The sequence below is a fragment of the Pagrus pagrus genome, assembly GCF_965226575.1.
Source record: "Pagrus pagrus genome assembly, chromosome: 16".
In the NCBI taxonomy this organism is placed as follows: Eukaryota; Metazoa; Chordata; class Actinopteri; order Spariformes; family Sparidae; genus Pagrus; species Pagrus pagrus.
The window spans coordinates 2,321,636-2,343,238 of NC_140200.1; the positions used below are offsets into that span (position 1 = coordinate 2,321,636).

A 21,603-nucleotide genomic window follows, 5' to 3' on the forward strand; every position below is an offset into this window, starting at 1 on the left:
TATCAGTATTGGAAATGCAGGTATCGGTATCGGCGAGTACGTGAGTCTATGCACCGATGCGATGCCACGAAATTTAGAAACGGGACCCTGCTACTTCCCAGTTAGCTCCCTTAGCTCTGCTTAACGTTACACACTGAAAATAGATCCTGCTTCGCAGCTCTAAAAGCCAACACAGGAAGTTGCGCTGTGCTTCCCCCTGGAAACTACTCTGGATAACCCCACCAGCCGATACCCAAAGCCCAGGTATCGGAATCGGGAAGGAAAAAATGGCATCGTAACATCTCTACATCTGATATCTGTGTACTTATGCAGGGACAGAGAAGGAGACTGGGACATGGAGACGCTCAACTAATTTGAAAACCACTCTCTTTGCTCTTTCCACCTATTATATGCTCAATCTAACCGTCTTTTCAGATGGCAATTGTTAGTGCAAACTTGCAACAAACTAACAGTGTCATGTGGATGTATTTTAGTCAAAGCACACACAAAGTTTGGCAGCTCCCGCCTGCTCAGATTTGAGAAATTCCAGTTCAGTATTGCTCTTTAACAGCCCCGAGGACAAACAGCTCAACAGCCTTCGAGGGAGAAAGTTTTGGGCTTATTACAACAAGTGCAGACTAATCCTGCTGTAATCATCTAAACCACAGCATTGTTGCTGGGCTGATGTGCCTCAGTGGCAGCTTAGAGTGTGCTATTACTCAAACATGACTGCACTAGCCCAGAAAACTGTATTTTTAAGAGTGTGTGTGTGTGTGAGAGTCAGAGACAGCCGCGTACCTTCTCTGGTGGAGGACCTCAGGTTGCCTTCTATATCATCCGCCTTTTCGTTGTCTCTGAAACCAGAGAAGAGAGAATTACTGTTAAAATCAATATGGAAAAAGATGTTTGTCTTACCACTTTCACAAAGCACGTTTTAAAAAAACAAACGTGTATGTGTGTGTGGGCGTGTGTGTGTCACATCAAACATCTGTGCTTCGTACAGGTACAGTATCAACGTTCCACATTAACCAACTTTCCCTTTTCTCCTGACACATACAAGCATTCAACAAACAAATGATGTCCTCCCTCGTGACAAAACACGCACTGAATTATTCAACGGTGAAATCTACACCCCTGTCTGTTATATCCAAAATAAAGCTGATTAAGGCTCCGTCTGCTTCACGTTCACTGGGGTATTGAATGTCCTGTGACAAGCGGCGGCTGCTGATGGTCACTGGAAAGCACTGTGTATCTCCCTGCAGCGTGAGGACAGAAAATAAAGAGATAGATCAACTAACAGCATCATTTAGATCAGATTTTTTAAAAGTTACAACATTCGGTCCCCTTTCTTAAACCATTTTCCAGGAAAAGTTTGAACTGACTAAGAACATTTCATTCATCAATTCTCGGCTTGGTTTCTGCAATTATCTTTTAACTTGCCTTAATTAAACTGCCTTCAGCTTGTTAAAAATGAAGCACTTCAGCTCTTAACTAAGACTGGTTGAAGAGCTCACATTACACACCTGTGTTAGCCTCTCTGCACTGGTTACCAGTCAAGTTAAGAACTGATTTTGAGATTATTTTAGTTACGTGCAAGCCATAGCTTGTGCTTACATTGCAGAGATTCTGACCCCTCACATCACTGACCGGCCTCTTTGGTCATCCAACTTGATGACGTCGTAAAATATGACGACAGACTTCAATGGTGCTCCACGCACACTCACTGAATAAACTCAAACGCATACAGACTAGTACAAGTACTGAAAAGGGCTGCACAATATATCGTTTCAGCATCGACACTGCATTGTGCATATACGAAATAGTAACACACAGGAAGCACAATGACAAGTAAGACAAATGACTCAGCTGTCACATTTTAGATGTTTTCAAACTGATCATTAAGATTGCTGCACTTTATCAATATCAACAATGTTGCCACTAAGTAGCCTTTCTGGTGGTAATAAATACGGTGACTTCTGCATGCTGTGAAACCACCTGCGTAGCCGCGATAGAGTTATTCAAGTCCACCAAACGAGGTGGGATGTTGTCCAACCAACAGTCCACAATCCAAAGACTCTTCATTTACTGACGTTTATGACGAAGAAAATCGGGCTAAAAGGAACATATTTTCATCTAAGACATTGTCCTTTGTCAGAACGCACTAGCATATTGCTTCAGAAGCAGAATATGCACTTAAAGAAAAACTGCCATGAAGCCTCTTTTCTTTGTTTGGGCAACATTAACAGTATCATGTGAAAGCCTGAAGACCGAGACAGTCCCATCTGTCACAGTAAATAGTCCTCATCCATCTGTGTTGACCCCCATACCTCCTCTGGAGAACCTGCATGGCAACAGAGCAAAGGAAAAAGAGGTGGGATGTTGTGTATGGATGGATGGATGGAGACCCCACAGGGACTCTAGACACTCTCCTTATAAAGGCATGGTAGTGTGAGGTGACAACTGTGGTCTGACACACAAGTGGACTTCACCTCAGCATTTCACTAGGCGCACACACACACACACACACACAAACACACACACACACAGACACACACACGTTCCTTCTGGACCTCTTAGACACCGATTGCCAAAACAGCATGTGGACGGCACAGACTGAGCGCTGATGAGAGCAGACACTTCACCATCACACCCACTTCACTCAGTATACAGCCAACTTCTCTTTCTCTGCACTGTAACTTCGTCATCCACGTACGCCCTTTTCTCTCCTTCCCTTTACCACTTTCTCTCTCTCTCACTTCTCTGCTTCCTCCTTCAATGAAACGAAGCTGGATTTTCTGATTGTCCAGCCCAACAGACAGACAGATGTCACCAGCCAGTCAACTCATTTACACACTGACACTGCATACTAAATTAGTCAGGAAGTTCACGGCCTACCCACATCTTTCCAGATTTAAAAAAACACAGCCATTAGCTAGCCAGACACATCTTCCACCCAGCAGTCGCTCATTTAGTCAGCTAGTTAACCCAACGACACAGCCTTCAGTAAACTAGCCACACATTTAGGTGAGCAGAGAGCAGATGAGTCAGTCAGTTCTGGAGCCTTTCAGTCACTAAATCTATCAATCATCCCGGCAGGTGGTGGAGCCAGACAGTGAGGAGGGAGATGTGTGCAGGCTCCCAAAAAATAAACATGTTTTTCAGGAAACATCTATTGAGAGCTGGTGTGGAATTTTCCAGTGACCCCACAAGAATAACACACACAATATTAATAATACAGGCCCATCATGTCCCAGTGTGAGTAATTAAACAACCGGTTTTGACCAAACAATCTACTGTGAAGAGGAGTAATGCACTTAAACATTGAAGTTAATGTTGCTTCTTCTGCAAAAAATCATCACTGAAATCGGAAAATCAGATGCATCTCTGTCACTTTTCCTTCTCAGCGGATGAGATCGTGTAGAAATCAAACGCTTCTTTTGTTCTGACAGAAAGGAAGGAAGGTTTCATCACCTCACCTTTCAAATCTGTCCTCACACACAACGATTATCAGTCGCCCAAAAGTTTCATTTCCATTACATGTTGGCAGCCAGGCTCTGAAAGATCTTACTCCGACCTCTCTCCTTGATCCTTAAGTATCTTTAATAGGGCTGAAACTAACAATATTTTCATTTATCAATTAATCTGCTGATTATTTTCACATTTAACTAGAGGTGCACAATATGGATTTTACCTGACTCTCTCTATATCGTGCATCCCTACGATTAACGGAGTCCAAAGTGACGTCTTCAAAACGCTTTTATTGTCCAACCAGCAGTCGACAACCTCAGGACTCATTTACCGTCATAAATGACAAAGAAAATCATCCCTAAAAGAAATCACCCACCAATCTTACTTTTGCTTTCGATGATCGAAACTGAAAAGCTCTTCGTCTAGGACATTGTCCTTTGTGTGAACATGCAGGCACACACGTACGCACACACACACACTATGGTGAGAGATGTCAATCAGTGTTTACCACAGCCCAAGATAACCTCCTCACACGTCTTGTTTTACCCACAAGTCAGAGATATTCAGCTTTACTGCCACAAAGGGGCAAAGAAACCAGAAAATTCTGTAAAGATTTCAGAAGCACAAATTCAAACAACACTAATTGATTAATCGTTGCAGCTCTTACACACACAAACATACATAAAATACAGTCTTGCCTGCAAGCCTGTGTCAAAAAGCTATCTGTTTCCATGGTGACAGCAGAGATGTCCGTTAAAACGGGGGAAGCACGCGAATATGACAGAGTGGAGCCCCGCAGGACACGCACACACAGACACACACAGACACAGACACACACACACAGTTCCTCAATGGTTTACTGTTTAGAAAAAGGGAAGGTGTGCGATGATGAAAGCTCCTGTCACTTCTGGTTGAACGTCTGGCAAGGAGGACGCTAAACCTCCCGGGTGGAGAGAGGCAGAGTGACAGACTACAGGCGAGGGATGAAGATGACAAGAAAACGGCAGATGCTGTCCCGGGGGGGAAAAATCGCAGAAAAAATAATATACATCCATGAGAAAAGGAGCGGGGCATCCAAACAACATCTAAAAAAGCTAAAGAAAGAGAGCATCATTATTGTGACAGCGCCTGCGTGGTGCTGGAGGGAATGAAGTGTGACTAAAAGGAAAGTAGAACAATAAAGTAGAGCAAAACTAAACGCAGCTGAAAAAGACTTTTAATGTGTCTGACATGGAAAGACACACATTACTTGACTGTGATAGCGGGAAGCTAATGTTTTAGTCCAATGGTCTGTAGGCAACGTTTACACAAGATGACAAAAGACTCTATAGCCAACACTTCACTTGGTTAAATGGACCATAACAGTAAACATTCACGAGTCCCTGTTATCTGGCTCTCATATCAGCTGTGCTTTCACAGAGTGTTTACATGCTTAGCTTTGGCCTCAATCCACTGAGTACTCAGTAAATCGGTGAGCTAATATTAGAATCTAATGCAAATTTGTCCAACACAGTTTGAAGTCTGATCGTCTTACTGTTAAAGCCAAAACTACAGTATGTAAACATGACACATCTTAGGCTTGCTTTATGCTGCAGTGTTGTACTAACGCCGTCATAACCTAGAAAATGTACCCATAAATACGATTGTCAGGCATCTGTTAAAGCTGACACTTTGTGTTAATTGCTGTTCAACCTGAAATGACTCGCCTACAAGATCTACAGTAGCTACAGTTTCTGAAGAGTCATCAACATAATGCAATATCATAACTGATTACAATGAGGCCATTAGTGACATAAGAGCGAAAATGACTGTGTAGCTGCAATGATTAGTAGATTAATCGATTATCAAAATAGGTGGAAACTAATTTTCTGTTGCTCGACTAATTGCTTCACTCATTTTCCAAGCAAGAATGTCAAACATTTGCCGCTTCCAGCTTCTTAAATGTGATTTATGTGACGCTGCTTTTCTTTGTCATTGATCACAGTAAATGAAAAGTAAAACTGAGTCACCTAAAAGGAAATGTGCTTCACAAAACTATAATTAGGTGTTGAGACCACCGCTTGATACACTGAATACAAAAAACAATATTATAAGATTCATCAAATTAGACTTATCAAATACACTTTTGATTTACTACACTTACTGCAGTCAGTCAGTGAAGTTACATGCTGTGAATTTCTGCTTGCAGTGACTTTTTAAGTTATGAGCGCAGAGAAACAAGCAATTTGTCAAGGTCGACAGCAAAAGTGACTTTGTCTACACAACTCTACCCAGAAAACGAGCCCCAAGAAAACACAGAGTCGGAGCTGTCACACCAGACTGGAAACACAATTGTTCCTTGAAAAGGCAACCACACTGAACAACAATGGTTCTTGACTTTTACAGTGGATGCAGAGATGTATACTGCTGATGTGTAGTTTTCTTGTTTTTAGTCAGTCAAAAACATTTTCCTGTCCTGAGGGAGAAACAAGCCGTGACCCACTTTGCATGAAGGCCCATTGTTTTCTTAATACTACATTTTACGCTTCCATATTCAGAATTAGCCATAATTCAAATATAGCCTGGGTTAAAATATATGACAAACATCCTTTAGTGCAGAGGGTCAGAGGGAAAACATGACCTTTTAGTCTAATATATATTAGTGGGTAAATCATGTAAATCATTTTGACAAACCTCATGGGATTGGTTTGTAAAATAAAATAAATGCTTTATTTAAAAAACAAAGTCATTATTGTAGCACATAGAGCTTTGTGAGCATAATTTATTAATTCCAGAGCATTAATTATCCAAATGTTGTTACCGGATCCATCCATAATAAAGTTTAATGCACTTATCGAAATTGCAAGAACTGCAATTATTTTATAAAAAAGGTCAAATGTGTCACGAAACAGTGTTTTAATAAAATGTTGTAGTGCTGCACAGATGTTTGGCCTACAAAGCTCGTTCTCCAGATGTAATAAAACATGTTTGTTTGGCAGATATCAGGAGAAATGCCACATCATCTAGTTTTTCCAATGACAGTGAAAATTGTGACGTAAGATGTAATTATCCATAATAATCATGAATTATATCGCAATCACAATATCACTTTTTGACAATATCATGCAGCCCTAATAATGCATGATATAAGCGTATACATGGATGTGAGGTTTCAACTTGTGGTATTTTTCAGAAAATGCTCATTTGTGTGGTTTGTGTGAGAAAGAAAACAAAACAAACACTTTATGACCACTCCGAGTCAACTCAGCTATTACTGCTCCATTACATACTCCATAAAACTCACAACAGGAGACCCTGGCACAAACACTGGATAGCGTGACAGCTGTTGATGTTCAGACATCCAGGATTAAACCTGTAAATCAATTATTTACATGACTGAGCATCATCTCCACCACTGGGAAACACACGTTTCCAACACTGCTCCGGGTCACGCGAGGGGAGTTGGTGTGCAAATTTGTGAGGGGGGGTAAAGAGTAAGTTCAAGTCCCAGGTGAGACCCACTTTGGCTCTCATTTTCAGGCAAGTAGACTAATGTGTGTCTGGGTATGTGTGTGTGCCTTTGTTAGCAAAAGCCTGTCCCCTACTGTAGTGTGAAAAGCAAAAGATGGAGTATGGGAGTGACTGACGGAGGGGGAGGGCAGGGAGAGACACATCTGGCTCAGGACGATGTGCCTCCTGCAGACACCCTCTAAGGGTTCAGACAAGGGTTAACACTCAATGGAGGTTCAATGGGCTGGAAGACCGCGACCCTCCCATGGGTAAATGAGTGTGTGTCTGTGTGTGTTTGTGACAACTCTGGAGCATCTTTCTTCCATTCTGCATAGCAACAGCTGATGAATAGATGATGGATTTATAACAGCCCAGTGAGCGCTGGGTTTGGGGGATTTTAGGGAGGGGGGCGGCAAAAGGGAAAACGGAGACATCACTGAGCATTAAGATTCATTCATTTGACAGCATTGTGCCTACATTCACTTTGTATTCATTTTACAACATCAAATGTGGCAGTTCACAGCACTCTGAGCTTCTGCACGCAACCCTCAAAAGTACAACAAAATGAAACGCAGCACGTAGATTTCACACTACAGCGAGTACAACCTTTCATTCATCAACTGACACTCGAGTGAACAGGAAATGCATCAGCCTACCGAGTCCCTGTGCACAAAAAAAAAGGAAAAAAAAGCAAGCAGGCTGAAAAACACCGAAACGTGTGGGAACTGTGTTAAGTTATTCTCGTGCAGGTAGAGCTGCACAGCTTCATGTGAGTAACTGCACATCACATTATTACTATTCTTGTAAACAACAGTACATTTCCTCGACACGAAATGTTTCTTTAATGTCTGCTGTAGTTGAGATAGTCAAGATGTGCGTATAAAATGATGAAAGATCTAAGATTACTTCCAACACTATATCTAGAAACAGAATACAGCTTTTTTGTTTTACTATATTATAAAATCTAGAGTAAGAAAAGTTATAACAGTCTCTTATGATGCAGGAACTCTCAAAAACCTTATTAGACGTAACAGGAAATACTTTTGCTTTTTCTTTCCTACTCGATTAACTCCAAGCTGGCTGAACCTGAACGGCAGTTTCAGGAATTTGGTTCCAGTTTTTCTTCCTCTCACTCAGGTGACTATGAATGTTCGGCTACAACATATCCAGACATAAGGCCTTTTGAAAGGTCAAATGTAATAGGCAGAAACAATTTCCTCTCCTGTATCTTGGCGCACATATTTCAAAGCCATGCTTGTAAAAACTGAAGCTGGAACGCGATGAAACACAAAAAGACAGCCTTCTCAGTTTTGATTCTGAATAGCACATTCCCAGGGTCAGAGCCTACTGTGTTGTTCGTGTTGAGGAACAAGGAACTGCCAATAAAAAACACATAAATTTTAAAAAGACCTGCGGTGTTGTTCAAACACAGTAAATCCCAGACGGAGGAAAATGACCATCCGCCAATTGCTTCTTTTTTGGCTGCGCCTGGGAGTTTATCTACCAGCCATTTTGGCAAAGAATCAGATGTGGAGTTCTTGTAATGACAATGAAGCTCAGTAAATAGTGAAAAATGACAAAAGTTAATTATGGAGTGAACAAGACAGAGTTTCCAGTTTACAAAAAAAGTTATGTTAACACCGTTTATGAAGCCTGGATTTCAGTTGACTGACAGGATTATTGCTCCAACCTAAATCCAAATCTTGGGAAAGGGGAGAAAGCTTCAGTGGAGCAGCTAGCAGCCATCACAGCTGAATGCGTTCGCTTTTTTCTATGGGCACGAAAACCATCAGTCAGTCACTGTATACTTTTCCAATTTCCCAGTATTGCCAGGAACAACTATGGCGGACTACATAGACTCTTTACAAGTGTTGATCCTGGCCTTGCATGCCTACACTGGCATCCAAACATGACTGTTCGTCGGACCACTGACCGCTACAATTTGGCTTCCATTGCGAAAATCTTTTGTTTATTCTCTCTTGGATAAGTCTGAACACGCTACACTAGCTCTGGTTTTTAAAAATGGCATCATTTTAGTCGGTTCTTGGTCACGATAGCTCTGCCCCATCCCCTGACGTAAGCAGCTCTTTGTTCTTGACCACCAAAGTGTTGGTGACGCTCTGGAACCAGTTTTCCTGGCCCAGAGTTCTTTGGCTATCAAAACACAGAACTTGCTCCAGAGTAGGCACTGGCTCCGAACCAGCACCTGAACAGCACCTTGGTCAAAAAGGGGCATGTGACAGGCTGAGACATGTGTCAGTCAAGCAAACATGCCTCAGAACTCACAGCACTCTCTTCCTGTCATTATTAGAGGTGTAACAGCACACATCAATTGTTTTGTACATGGCACTCTGTCAATTAAGCCCAACTGAAACAGATAATTAGCAGTTAATTGCCCAATAGGATCTAATTAGCAGGTGCGCTGTGGCACATGCAGAACATTATACAAAAGAAACAAACTAACCTCGTTTGTAAAGACAACATATTCAGCATTGCAAATTCAGGCACGGTCAAGTCAGTAAATGTTTATTTATCATTGCCAGTGCACAACTGTATTGAACTACGACTGTGTCTTACTGTTGAGCCATTAATCTTGATATTTTTTGTTTTCACGTTGTTGCTCGACTGGATGTCTGACTGAAATAATAATGGTAGCTTGGACATTTTCAACTTTTCTATAGCTAGCGTATTACCGTCCAAACTTGTCAATGTGTGTGATTGATGAGAGGCTTGTCTACAATGTCTGTGTCGCAGGTCTTATGCCTGTTAAATCAACCCATTTCCTCTGAAAAGGACTCTGTATAAACCAAAGGAAACCAAAATCAACACCAATGACCCAAAATAACTTCTGTTTGGGAATCTCTCGGAAAATGACTGGCAAGCACAAACCAATTGTTTAACTAGTGTGTCCCTCACTACCAAATGCCTTCACAGAACCATAACAGCATACATACTGTGCTCACAGTTACTCGTTCTTAGTGGTGAGCATTTGCACACTAAAATGCCCCATTGTAATGAAGTTGGCGTCAACTTTTGTAGTGTTGACCTTTGGCTCGGTATAATCTGTATACTTACTACCTCAGGGCCTGCTGAGTGTAGTTATTGTTCTACTCTAGAAGGTTTTGTATCCTAAAACAGTCATGAAAGAAGCAGACCATTATGGCAAACTAAGAACTAAGTATGGTGGTTTGGTAGTCAGTAACACAACTGTCATAAAAAAATCACACCATTAATAATATGATGTTGAATAAGTACATGAGGCTCAACTCTGTGCAGTAAAACTGGTGATGGGACGGCAAATCGGCGCGGCTTGGTTTGACTCGATGTGCGATTCACTTTTTTTGGGCACTCATCTCCTGTAAAAACATTCAGCATACTCCTTCCCATGGTGTTCTTACAAGTGTTATCAAGTTCATGGTGTTGAAGTTTCCAATAGTGCTGCCACCCCTCGAAACACTTGCACCACATAAATTACACTTGCTTTTTTCTTCCATTAGCTTAAAGTAATTCAACACAGCTGATGTGATGAGAGTCTTGCTCAAGCTAGTCACGTGACACATGCTCTCTTTACAGCATGATGCACATAGTTTAAGCATTTATGCGATACTGAATATGGGATTGGTGCATCCCTAACTAAAACTAAGGATGTTGGCACACATGAAACTACGCGCACTTTGGAGAAAAGTGGTCACCAAGTAACATATGGTTAGTCTCTGCTCAAGGTAAGCTAATCAACAACAGGTCCTGAAAAAACTAACCAAAAAAAAACCAAAAACATTCAGAATACACCAGCCTGCCACTTAAAAACAAAAACAACACAATTGGCCTTGGCCTTCTGCATCCATTTTTAAAATCCTTCTGCTGTTTTGACTGGCCAGGAAAACAGGCCTTCAAATTGGGTTAGGGGAGCTGCGTCTCCCTCAGGCTCACTTCGCTGGAGCAAATGTGACAGCAGGGCGTGTTGGGGGGGTTGAGCTCAGCTCGAGGGGAGGTTGGCTGAGTTTTGCCCTAATATGGACACAGGCCGGGGGGGGTGGTGCGGGGTGCTGCTGGCGAGAGGGTGGGCTGGGTGGAGAAGGGGAAACCTGCCCAGCACCACCACAATGGCAGCCTTGCTTCCCTCTACTGTATCACTGACACTCTTTATCCTTCCCTCTTGCAGTCTACTTCACAGAGCAGCACAGGACTCAACTGTTTTGGTCTACTAACCGTAGTCTAACTGCCCGACACACACTGAAGAACTCTTGAGCGGTGAGCACTCGCACGTCAAGCACGGTTCATTTTTAAGCACTCGGGAACCATACATCGCATATCACACGCATACACTTGAGTCAGTGACACGGCAGCGCGTTACCGAGTCCGGTCCTCAGCAGCTGGCTCTGTGTACCCTGTGGTTCAGTCAGCTGGGCCTGCTGCCTAATTTTACACTTGCACATTACAAACTCCCCACTATCCCTCCTCCACATCTGGCCTCTGGTGTGGAGAGAGGGAGAGGGACACTGATAATGGCAACACACACTACAACTCACAGTGGTCATCTTTTTCTGTTCACAGAGCTGAGGAGGGGGGTGGTGGTGGTGGTGGTGTGCATGTAGTAAACAACTCAGGGAAAGAAAGTGGGATAGAGAGAGAAAGACAGTCTGCCAAGGCACATGAGAGCGCATAAAGAGAACAATGGAAGGAGGAAAAGAAATCAAGGCAAAAAGCAAGTAGGAAAGTTAAGGAGGGCGTTTGGTATTTGGAGAGGAGGAGGAGGCAGAGTGGCTGTCTGGCTACTAGCAGCCATGGCCGCGTAGAGTGGGACTCCAGGCGTAGAAAATTCCTCCTACATCTCTGCTCAATGCCACTTCTGTTCTGCCAAGCCCTGCATGTCAACAGCACTGCAGATACAAAGGGAACCATGTCTGTGTGTGACTGACTCCAGTGTGAAACTAGTGTTACCGAGTTTGTATGTAAGCGCATCAAGCCATCTCCACCCCTGCATGCTACGTCTCTGCTGAGTGGAGGCATCCAAGCTAGGCTAACAGGAGATACTTTGACAGCGGCAGCAAGATAATCTTAATATACTCAGACATGTGCTACTGCCACAGATCAAATCCCCTTGATTGCAGATACTTAAAAGACAACAAGTCATTTGAATACATGCAGCAATCAATTTATTAGTCGTCAACTACTAAATTACTTTTTTCACAATTGATTAATCAGCTTGAGTGATTTTTTTAACGCTCAGTAGGTTACTTCTGGTGTTCAAAACAAAAAACTTAAGTAGCAAGGGTTCATGGGAGTTGTTGGTTACCTTGATAAACAACCATCATTGTCAATAAAAATCTCTCTGACGTACCTCAAGAAGAAATATTCATGAATTCATATTCAGCTTTATTTATGTTATGTTTAGTCATATTCACCGACTTCCTTCCTCACTCTTTGAGTCTCTCCCGGAAGTTGACGTCAACCCGGGATTCTGGAAACACTGTCCAACATTTTTCACCATTTTCTGACATGTTAAAAAAGCCAAACATCTAATCGATTAGTTGAGTAAATAATCAGCAGTTTAATGAAAATAGTTAGAAGCAGCCCTGCATTTGATGAATGCATTTATGCAAAGACACTGGCATTACTCTGTGGATATATTTCTTGCACTGGAGGGAAGTGAAACAGAGCTGTGCAATATATTGTCGGTTATTGCGACTGTGATTTTGTGACCGGATCATGTCTATGATTTAGGTTATCGTGATAGTGTATGAAGCTTACATTCAGGCAGTCTCTTAACAGTAAGGTTAAGAAGTTATCTGAACCATAGTACCATAATAGTTGGTATTTTGGGAATAAGTTTATTGGCTTTCTTGCTGAGAGTTAGATGAAAAGATTAGCCAAGAGACAGTTTGGCACATAACCTCCATAAACGGTTGTTTTTACACCTCAGTTTATCAAACTTTGGCAAGAAAGCCATAAAGTACATTTCCCAAAATGCTGAACTGTTCCTTCAGTTCATTGTAACTGAGTGAAATGATCAATAAGCTCAATTATATGTTTAATAGTGATATTTTCTCAGCAAATAACTTAGAAAAACACACAAATAATCAACCGCAAATTACAGTAGCTTTATATCACCAATAGTTTGGTGTTAGGGTGAACCACTTAGTATTAATCATTTTACACACTGAGCTAGAGGCTGCAAAATGCACAGACTATTGTTCTCTTGGTAATTTCTGCAAAAAACAGGCTATGCCAACGCAGGGAGTGGGGCACACGGGTGTTCCTTATGAAAACAAACCTATTTATGGCTTTCCGTGAGTGGTGGCTCTACAGTGACGGTTCAGTGCTAATCACTCCAGAATGGCCTAGCAGACGATACTTGACCTTTACGGACCACGGCTTTGGTCTCTGTCGTCAGACAAGTCTGCTTGTTTGACAGAGGCCAAGATCAAGTGCACTCGATAGTTAGTCAAGCAACATATCTAGGCCAAATGTTTTTTTTTTCTCCTTGCTCTGCTTTTACTTTGTGGTGGTAGATCTGTCTGGTAAGTGAAAGAATAGCTCAACACACACTCAGTTACAGATAGAGGAGCCTGTGCAAAGCAGATGCACAACACAATATCAGAGAAAAGAAACTGACTACTGAACGTGGTTAACGGTGCTTTGTTATATGATAAACTTTGCCAAATTGAGACGTGACTAGTTTCAGGAACAATTGACCATTCTTATTTTTAAAAACACACACAAGCTGTACATTTAATTTATCATGCATGTATGTATATCGTAGTTTTGGTAGGAGTGCAGCAACTGAAAGAAAATATTTATTTTTCAAACAGCACCATCTGGATATCCAAAATAATTATGCAATCGAATTATCAGGACTAATAATCAACATTATAATCATCAATATCCGAACACCGATAATCAGGATCAGAGTTTAAGCCATTACTTTGCAGCCCACACACACACACACACACACACACACAGTACCCTGACTGAACGGCTGTTGTTTTGCTCACTCCGCTGGTTTTTCGTGTTGATACACAGATAACCGATATTCATTCATTTATTTCACTTGATGTCAAAATTTAGCACAACCAGTGATGGAAGGAACCTAAAGTTCTGTTCTTTAGTACAATTTTGGGGTACTTTACTTGAGTATTTCCTTACTCTGCTACTTTATACTTCCTCTCCATGACATTTATTTGATACATTTAGTAACTAGTTACTTTGCAGATTCATATTATTTTATTGTTTATAGGCTATTAGCTGTGAAGTGTTACCAATCAGATAGTGTTGTGGGTGGGACATTGTATAACATGTTTCATCCAAACCAAAGTAGCAATTTTTTTTATTTATTAATTTTAACGGCAATGGGACAGAAAAACCACTTATACCAATAATTCGGTTAAACCCCATTCAGCATCCTAATGTTTCGGCACTCGCAGACTGTTAACTTGTAATGAACAATAAACAATAAACAGCTGTAAATCTCTGGATCCCTGCACCTGCTGAGATCAGTGAGAGTGCTGCTGAATCGCAAAAAGCCAGTCGAGCAGAGGCCAAGATCCTCCTGCCAGCTGTGGACATGCAGACGAGCAGGTGGTGTGGCAGCAAGCTTGCAGTTAATCTGTCAAGATTAAATATTATAATGTTTTATACGTTCAACCAACGGTGCACTCTGTGATGCATACTGTTATATATCAGCATCGCAAAACCCTTTTTACATTCCAACTGAAAATGCTTTCAATAATCACATATCTGGCAGAAGCATCGGGCCAGCAAATAGGAAGTAGCTTGTATGTAACTTCACTTCAAATAACAAAGTGTGATTCACACAGCCGAGGTGTGAAAACGCCCTGTCATTTGTTAAATGGCAATTAACTCTCAAGATGAGTGATTAAGTGCATGAAACCGGACACAAACATGACAGGTGACAACAATAAGTCACTCCGAGGAACTCTTTATCTTGTAGTTTCATAACTGTCAAACTAACTTTGTACTGGAACCAATTTTAAAAAGGCTTTCCAATTTTCCAGTGGCCTAGAAAGTATGGTGCTTTGGGCATTTGTGCATAAATAAACTGCCAAAGCAAAGAAAACCCTTAGTTCAAAGTAGTTTGCACAAAATTGATAGGACAGATGGCGCGCATTTTAAATGACCTTGGTGTACCACTTCTCAGGTTTCAGAAACAACAGGTTCCTGATCTGACGTGATGCGTGAGGAAACCTTAGAAGTAAGACCAAAATTAAAGCTATATGGAAGAAAGAAACAGGGAGACATTCTCATTATAGCATACAATACATTTTAAAAAAGACATCCTTAAACATTGCTTCTGCATTAGCACACATGAAAGTTTGAGGACTGGTTAACCAAAGAAAAGTTTCCTATCATAAAATAAAAGTTTTACATGTAAGACATTACGACAAACCAAAGTAAACACAGACACAGTAATATTGGAGCACTTGAGGGGCAATAAACGCAACGAAGCTGACAGCTACGAGCACAGCCTCTGCACAATACTAGTCAGTGAGAGGATAGTGAAACTGCACAGCAAACACACTCACAGAGAGCTGTTGTCCCGCTGACAGGATGTGAGTATAAAAAGTGAAACGTGAGCGGGAAGTGTGCAGGGTCATAAAGCAGCGCAGTTCAACACACACTTGTTCTCACAGACAGACAGATAAATACACAGTCAGACGGGTAGTTTGGGGTAAAACAGGAACTCAGAGCAGACACTTTGATTCACATGGTGTTGCACTGTGACCCGTCCACGGTCGAATACACACAAAAAAATACTAATTTCCTGAGAGTAATAAAAACAGGAGGCGATCAAGGACGGCCAACAATGAATAAAAATGTTAGATAATTTTCATTGGAGCACATTATTCCTGTTGAACATTGAACGCTGCTGGCTTAAGTGTTAAAACACTTTAAGCTTTTAAGAGATAAGCTGTTCTACCGGCTGAGATTTATTAATCCTGCTTTGTCAAATAGAGACTGAAAAGGCACCCTGTGTAATTGGGTACACAATTACAGCTAAGATGATAACTCTGGTTCACAGGCCTCGTTAACAGCTCACCTGACTTGTCATTGTAGGATAGCAGAGTGATTCTGAAACTTGAAAACAGTTTCAATACTCATTTTTCCACAGTATCGATACACAGGTACCAGCTGTGCTTTCTCTTTGATCTGACTGTGAGTTGAAACACACACACACATCGCTGCAGTGCCTGTATAGCCCTACCTCCTCTCACTTATGCTGTTTTCCTATTAAATCTGCCGGCCTGGCTCTACTCAGTTTGACTCGGCACGGCAGGGATTTTGCATTTCCACCACAACTGGGCTACCTGCTAAAAGGTGCGTCTTAAACCAACGACGCTCTTGTCCCGATCCCCGCAGCACTATCGAAGAATCACCGCTAACAAAGAGCAAATAAACAAGGAACAGGAACGGATGACAGCATGCCCATATGCAAGCTACACAGCAGTGCTAATGAAAAGTGCTGACACAACACATTTAACAAAGCACCTGAAGGATCAACATGCCGACCTCTGTAAAGAGTTTCAGGGAGGTTGGGGAAAGCTCTCATTTCAACAAGACTGAAGCATAAAACTGTTGTTGATGAGTGTGTTGTCCTGTTGGCACAACAGCCATTTGTAATTCTCGAAGCTAAGCTAATCCCACTCAGAGTTATGAGGCCTGAGGAATCTCAGGCATCTGAGTTTCAATTCATAGGAAAAGACTGATTACACTTTGACGATAGAGTGACAGAGTGAAATTAACTTCAATGCCGCCAAAATAATGGTTCAAACAGTTGCCTGCCTTATTTGCCATATGTTGAGTATTGCACAGTATTGACTGTGCCTACATCGAGCCCAAAGACTTCTTTGATGTGCATAGTTTAGCTCTTTTAATTTCACCAGGACATGTCTCAGTATCAATGCTGCTTTTTGAGATTCATTGGTTCATAGAAACAAACAACAAATAAAGGCCGTTTGTCAAAAATCTGTTCTTATTACTACACCCCAGCACTGATCCAGACAACTTTAACCTGAACAGACGTCTGGTCAGAATAACTGTCAACGCCTGTTTGGGTCTGCAGGGCTGTTAATGACTTGACTAAGAAAACAATTGAGTACACATTTTCAAAATGTTGTGTCTATACTGACTGACCCTCTGAGTGGAACTAAAGGTCTTGATATTGTTGTTGCAATAATATTTTATGGAAAATGAAACTGGAACATACAATTTGATTATTTTAATTGTTCAAACTCTTTTAAAGTCTTAAATTGTCTCTACCTTTTGTCTTCACATTACACTTTATCCTCTCCTTGACTTTTTTACTGTCACACACACACACACACACACACACACACACAATCTGTTAGATGAGCATGTGAGGCTCTAGAGCTAGTGACAAGTCTGTTGTTCTTGCTGTTCCAGCCCAGATGGCAGCATTGGCTGAATCAGCGGTGGCTGGCGGTCCACGGTAAACTGGATCATTAGACGTGGACAACAGGAGGAGAGCTGAGAGCTGAGAGCTGAGAGCTAGGAGCCAGGAGCCAGGAGCTGAGGAACTGAGGGACCTCTTGGCCAGTTCATTCTGTCTGAATGACATAATGTTTTCAAAAAGTGTAATGCAAGCTTTCAGCTTCTCCTGAGAGGATGAGCACACCTCGCTGCCATGAACTAGTAAATAAACAACATCAAGATGGTTAAGGCCTCAAATATTTACATTTCAGTCATTCCTGCTTCAGCTTAAGACTAATATTTCTATACCATAATTGTAAATACAGTTGTTACTTTGTATTTGCTTTCTCTTGATGCAACGGTGACATCCTTCAGCTGAATGAACACATGAGGAGGAACTGCAAATTTGGCCAAAACTTGACACACATTAACAAATGTGTGAATGTGTCGGACAGTGCTGCGAGCTAACCTCAGTACAGTAAAGTAATGATATACAGTAAGAAGGCTTCGCACCGCTTGTTCAGCTGAAATCTACCGTCAAATATTAGACTTGGCACCGATGCAGTGTGCGTTGCTGGAAGGAAATCCTTTGGGATTTCTCATTTAGTGTCACAAAGCAACTTGTGATTCACTGCTGGACTCCGACAAACAAAAACTGCTGCTGCAAGCAAGCATCTGGAGTTTGAGAACAGCTAATCTGCAAATATCACATTACCTTCATCCGGCCGGGGAGAGTTTAAAGCACACACTTCAGGAGCGGGATGCCTCTTTGTAAGATGACTATAATGGCTGTAGTCATCATATTTCACACATCAGAAGGCTGCATCAACATCAGCTTGCTAAGGTGGATACTCTTTGATCTTGACAACACACACTCAGCCCAAAGGTATTTATTGCTGTAGTTTTGGTTTAGGTTCCACATCAACACATAGTTTGGTCCCGTTATGATTACTGTGGTAAAACGTGATACCAGGCAGTCTTATCATGATAAAAAAAACACCTTCCACATACATGTCTGTGTTTAATATTTATGGATTCTTTTGTATTCTTATGTATTTTCTTCAGGAGTTGTGGTAGTGTTCCTGTTGTGGCAGCCTAGCAGTGCTAAACGAGTCTGAAACATACACAGCGTTGCACCACAAAGGCTCGCCCGGCCTTGTGCTAGCCTCAGGCAACCTGTAATGTAGCAGCAGGTTAAAAACCACAGTGTGAAAAACTGCCACTGTTCGCAGGGCGTGAGATGCCATTTCCTGTTTTTCTGTCACAGACGTGAACACTGAGCAGTGAGAGAACAAATCTTTAAAATGCAGTCTAACAGCTACTACTCTGCCAGAGTGATCGTTGAACAGTCTCTGTCCCTCTCTCACACACACTTGCAAAGTCTGACATGTCTTTTGCTTTTTAAATGCTCCACAAGCACCACAAGAAACCCCACAGGAGCCGGTCTGCAGGGACAGAGGGTCCATCACTGGGATGTTCAAACGCAATATATCGACTGCTCACTAAAGAAACAATCTTTGCTTTTAATCTTCGTAACGTTTAAAGCTTGACCAATAGTCTGCTTGGCCAATATTGGCGTTTCACAGGTTGTTTGATATGTGCCGATATAAAAACTAATAACAATTAGAATTATGAATATGATACTTAGGGCAATTTATAACGATTAAATTCCCAGTGTTTTTTCTGTTCCAGTGCACAGTACAGTTTAATGTTAGACTGTAAAATATCCTGCCACCATTACAAATATTTGTCACACATGTTTGAGAACCACATTTTAAAAAAGGGACAATAAAAGTATTATGTGTATATCAAAATCAGAATTTTTACTCGATTCAATGATCAACGATCCAATAGCATCGATGCAAAGTGAAAGTGGCATCTTCCTTTTGGGGATATATAAAGCCCGGTGGCCCTAACTCGTCCACTCTGTGTAAAAGTGAACAATGAGGCGCACAGTGAGACTAGGTCATGCAAAGAACATGCAAAGCATTTCAACTTCTTCCAAGAGAGATTAGGTTTCATCCACAACGGCCATTGTCCCGTGTGTTTCAGTCACAGAATTCAACCAGCATTCCATTAATGCTGCAGTTACAGCCTGGCATACCGACTGAAACAAAACACATATACACACGAGCACGCACACACACTCAATCACACACACACACACACACACACACACACACACACTGTTGTTGAGGAGTGCAGCTGCTGCTGTATGTCCTCTCCAACAAAAGAGCGCCATTTCAGTGCATTGAGAGCCACGATGAAGCACATTCCTCTCACAACCACCAAAGTGTAGTATCTCAAGCTGGTTTCAGGGGTAAAGCTCAAGGTGAATATGTGACTAATTGTGAGTCATAACACCTTTTACAACCCTTTACATATTGCCTAATTGACTGTGTCCATCCCTGACTTCAAGATTAGTTTATTTGTCCTGAGTTTCATGCATCAACAGACACAAGTACATAAGACAAGTGCAAACAGTACAGTGAGTGCCAAATACATCCCACCCCTCGCCCTCAACATACCGCCACCTCATGGCCTTAGTTTAGGAGATTCACTGATATGGGAATGAATGAGTTTTTGTATCTCTTCATGTGTCTTCTCTTACATTAAACTGGGACCCTGTAACGTTGAGCGGATGGAAGCAGCTCACACTGAGAGTGCAGGACATGTGAGGGGTCAGCAGTAATCTTCCTCGCCTGTCTGACTACCATCTCCTCAAAGAGCTGCTTCACTGCAAGATTCCCAAACCAAGCAGCCATTTCATATCTGAGTATAGCCTCTATCACAGCACCATAAAACACCAACATCGTCTCCGGTCGACTCCAGACACCCTGAGCCTTCGCAAAAAAAAAAAGCTTTGGACTTTTGGACTCGTTCTTGGAAAGTCCTTAGTCATGATTAAGTCCTCAAACCAGCACTTTTCTGAACTTGCAGGGTACCACCACCTACGCCTCAGCACTGCAATGACTCATAACAACAGACTGAATGAATGTACTGCTGTTTTGAATGTAATGCAGGCATGTACTCCAGTAACACCCCATGGGGCAAAACAGAGTCACTCATTGGCAACTCGTGTCAAGAGAGGAGAAAGAAACAGCTGCTGCTGTCTGGCATTTACAACATGCAACTGAACTGGGGATGATATGGCTCTTCTACCAGTTAGACAGGCTGAGAAATCCCCACATCAGAAGACTGGAGAGGAAACAAATCATATTTAGTTTCAACCACCTGCCAGTGCGAGTGCAGTCCACTGATGTCAGCTTCACTTAATAGGATGCAGTGATTGCGGATGAAAAAGAGTTGTTAAACTGTTATAACTCTGAACAAACGAGCGCTCCGGAGCGTTGCACATCACTCACTCACTCACTCATTCAAGCGATTGAGATTCAAACAAAAATGCAATCTTTCGGGAAAGTGACGAGAAGAAACTGTGAAACGTGGCTCGAGTTCGGCTGCTACTCGCGAGCTAAGTTTGCTGGCTAGTCAGTCCGCCTGCTAGCCGGTACCGCTGTCAAGCAAAAAAAAAAAAACCCCAAGTAAGGGTTACTTCCTCAATAAGAGAGTCTGGGAGACTAAATAAGGCACAAGCGCTTACACGTGAGACATCTCGTCACTTTTACACCTCGTCCGTCGCCACCACGTAACTAATTTCAGCGCTCAAACGCGGCTAATGTTAAGCTAGCGAGTTAGCGCTTCCTCCCCGGCATCTCTTCCCATGTGAACTCCACTGACAGTCTCTGATTTGACGGGGACACACAAATTGGCACAACACCAGGCGGAGTAAATCCAACTTTGGCGCCCACCGCGCACGCAGTAAAAGTTGGTGAAACAGAGAAAACTCACCTGTGTGTCTCTCGGGGTGGTACTTTTTCAGGATGTCAAGGACCGAAGTCTTGGTTTCGACAGTACTTTCACCGACCTTGGCAGCTCTGCGTGTCCCCGGCAGCAACAGACAACAACACGCACCCCTCCCTCTGCCACCAGGAAAAACGAAGAAGAAGAAGAAAAAAAAAAAACCGTCGGACAAGCCCCGCCCACTCGCGTCTGTAATTGGTCAATATTAGGGACAGTGCGAAACGGGCCAATTAAATCCTCTATTGTTGTTTTGTGTGTGCAGGCACATTATTTCCTTGTGATGGGATCTGCTGCTCTGATCCAGCGCTTTGACCAGAAGATCAGCGACCTCTGACTTTTACACACTTGTTTTGATTC

General features: G+C 42.1%; 1 protein-coding gene across 3 annotated transcripts in view; it reads right to left on the minus strand.

Moving 5' to 3' along the window:
- fam49a (family with sequence similarity 49 member A) overlaps positions 1–21,370 on the minus strand; it is a 34,452-nt gene extending 13,082 nt beyond the window's left edge. For all 3 annotated transcript variants that reach the window (XM_084378233.1, XM_084378234.1, XM_084378232.1), the window contains exons 1-2: positions 21,235–21,370; positions 778–833 (exon numbers count right to left, since the gene is read on the minus strand). The gene's annotated coding sequence lies outside the window, so the exon portion shown is untranslated. The remainder of the gene's footprint in view (positions 1–777; positions 834–21,234) is intronic.
- Positions 21,371–21,603: the final 233 nt, after the last annotated feature.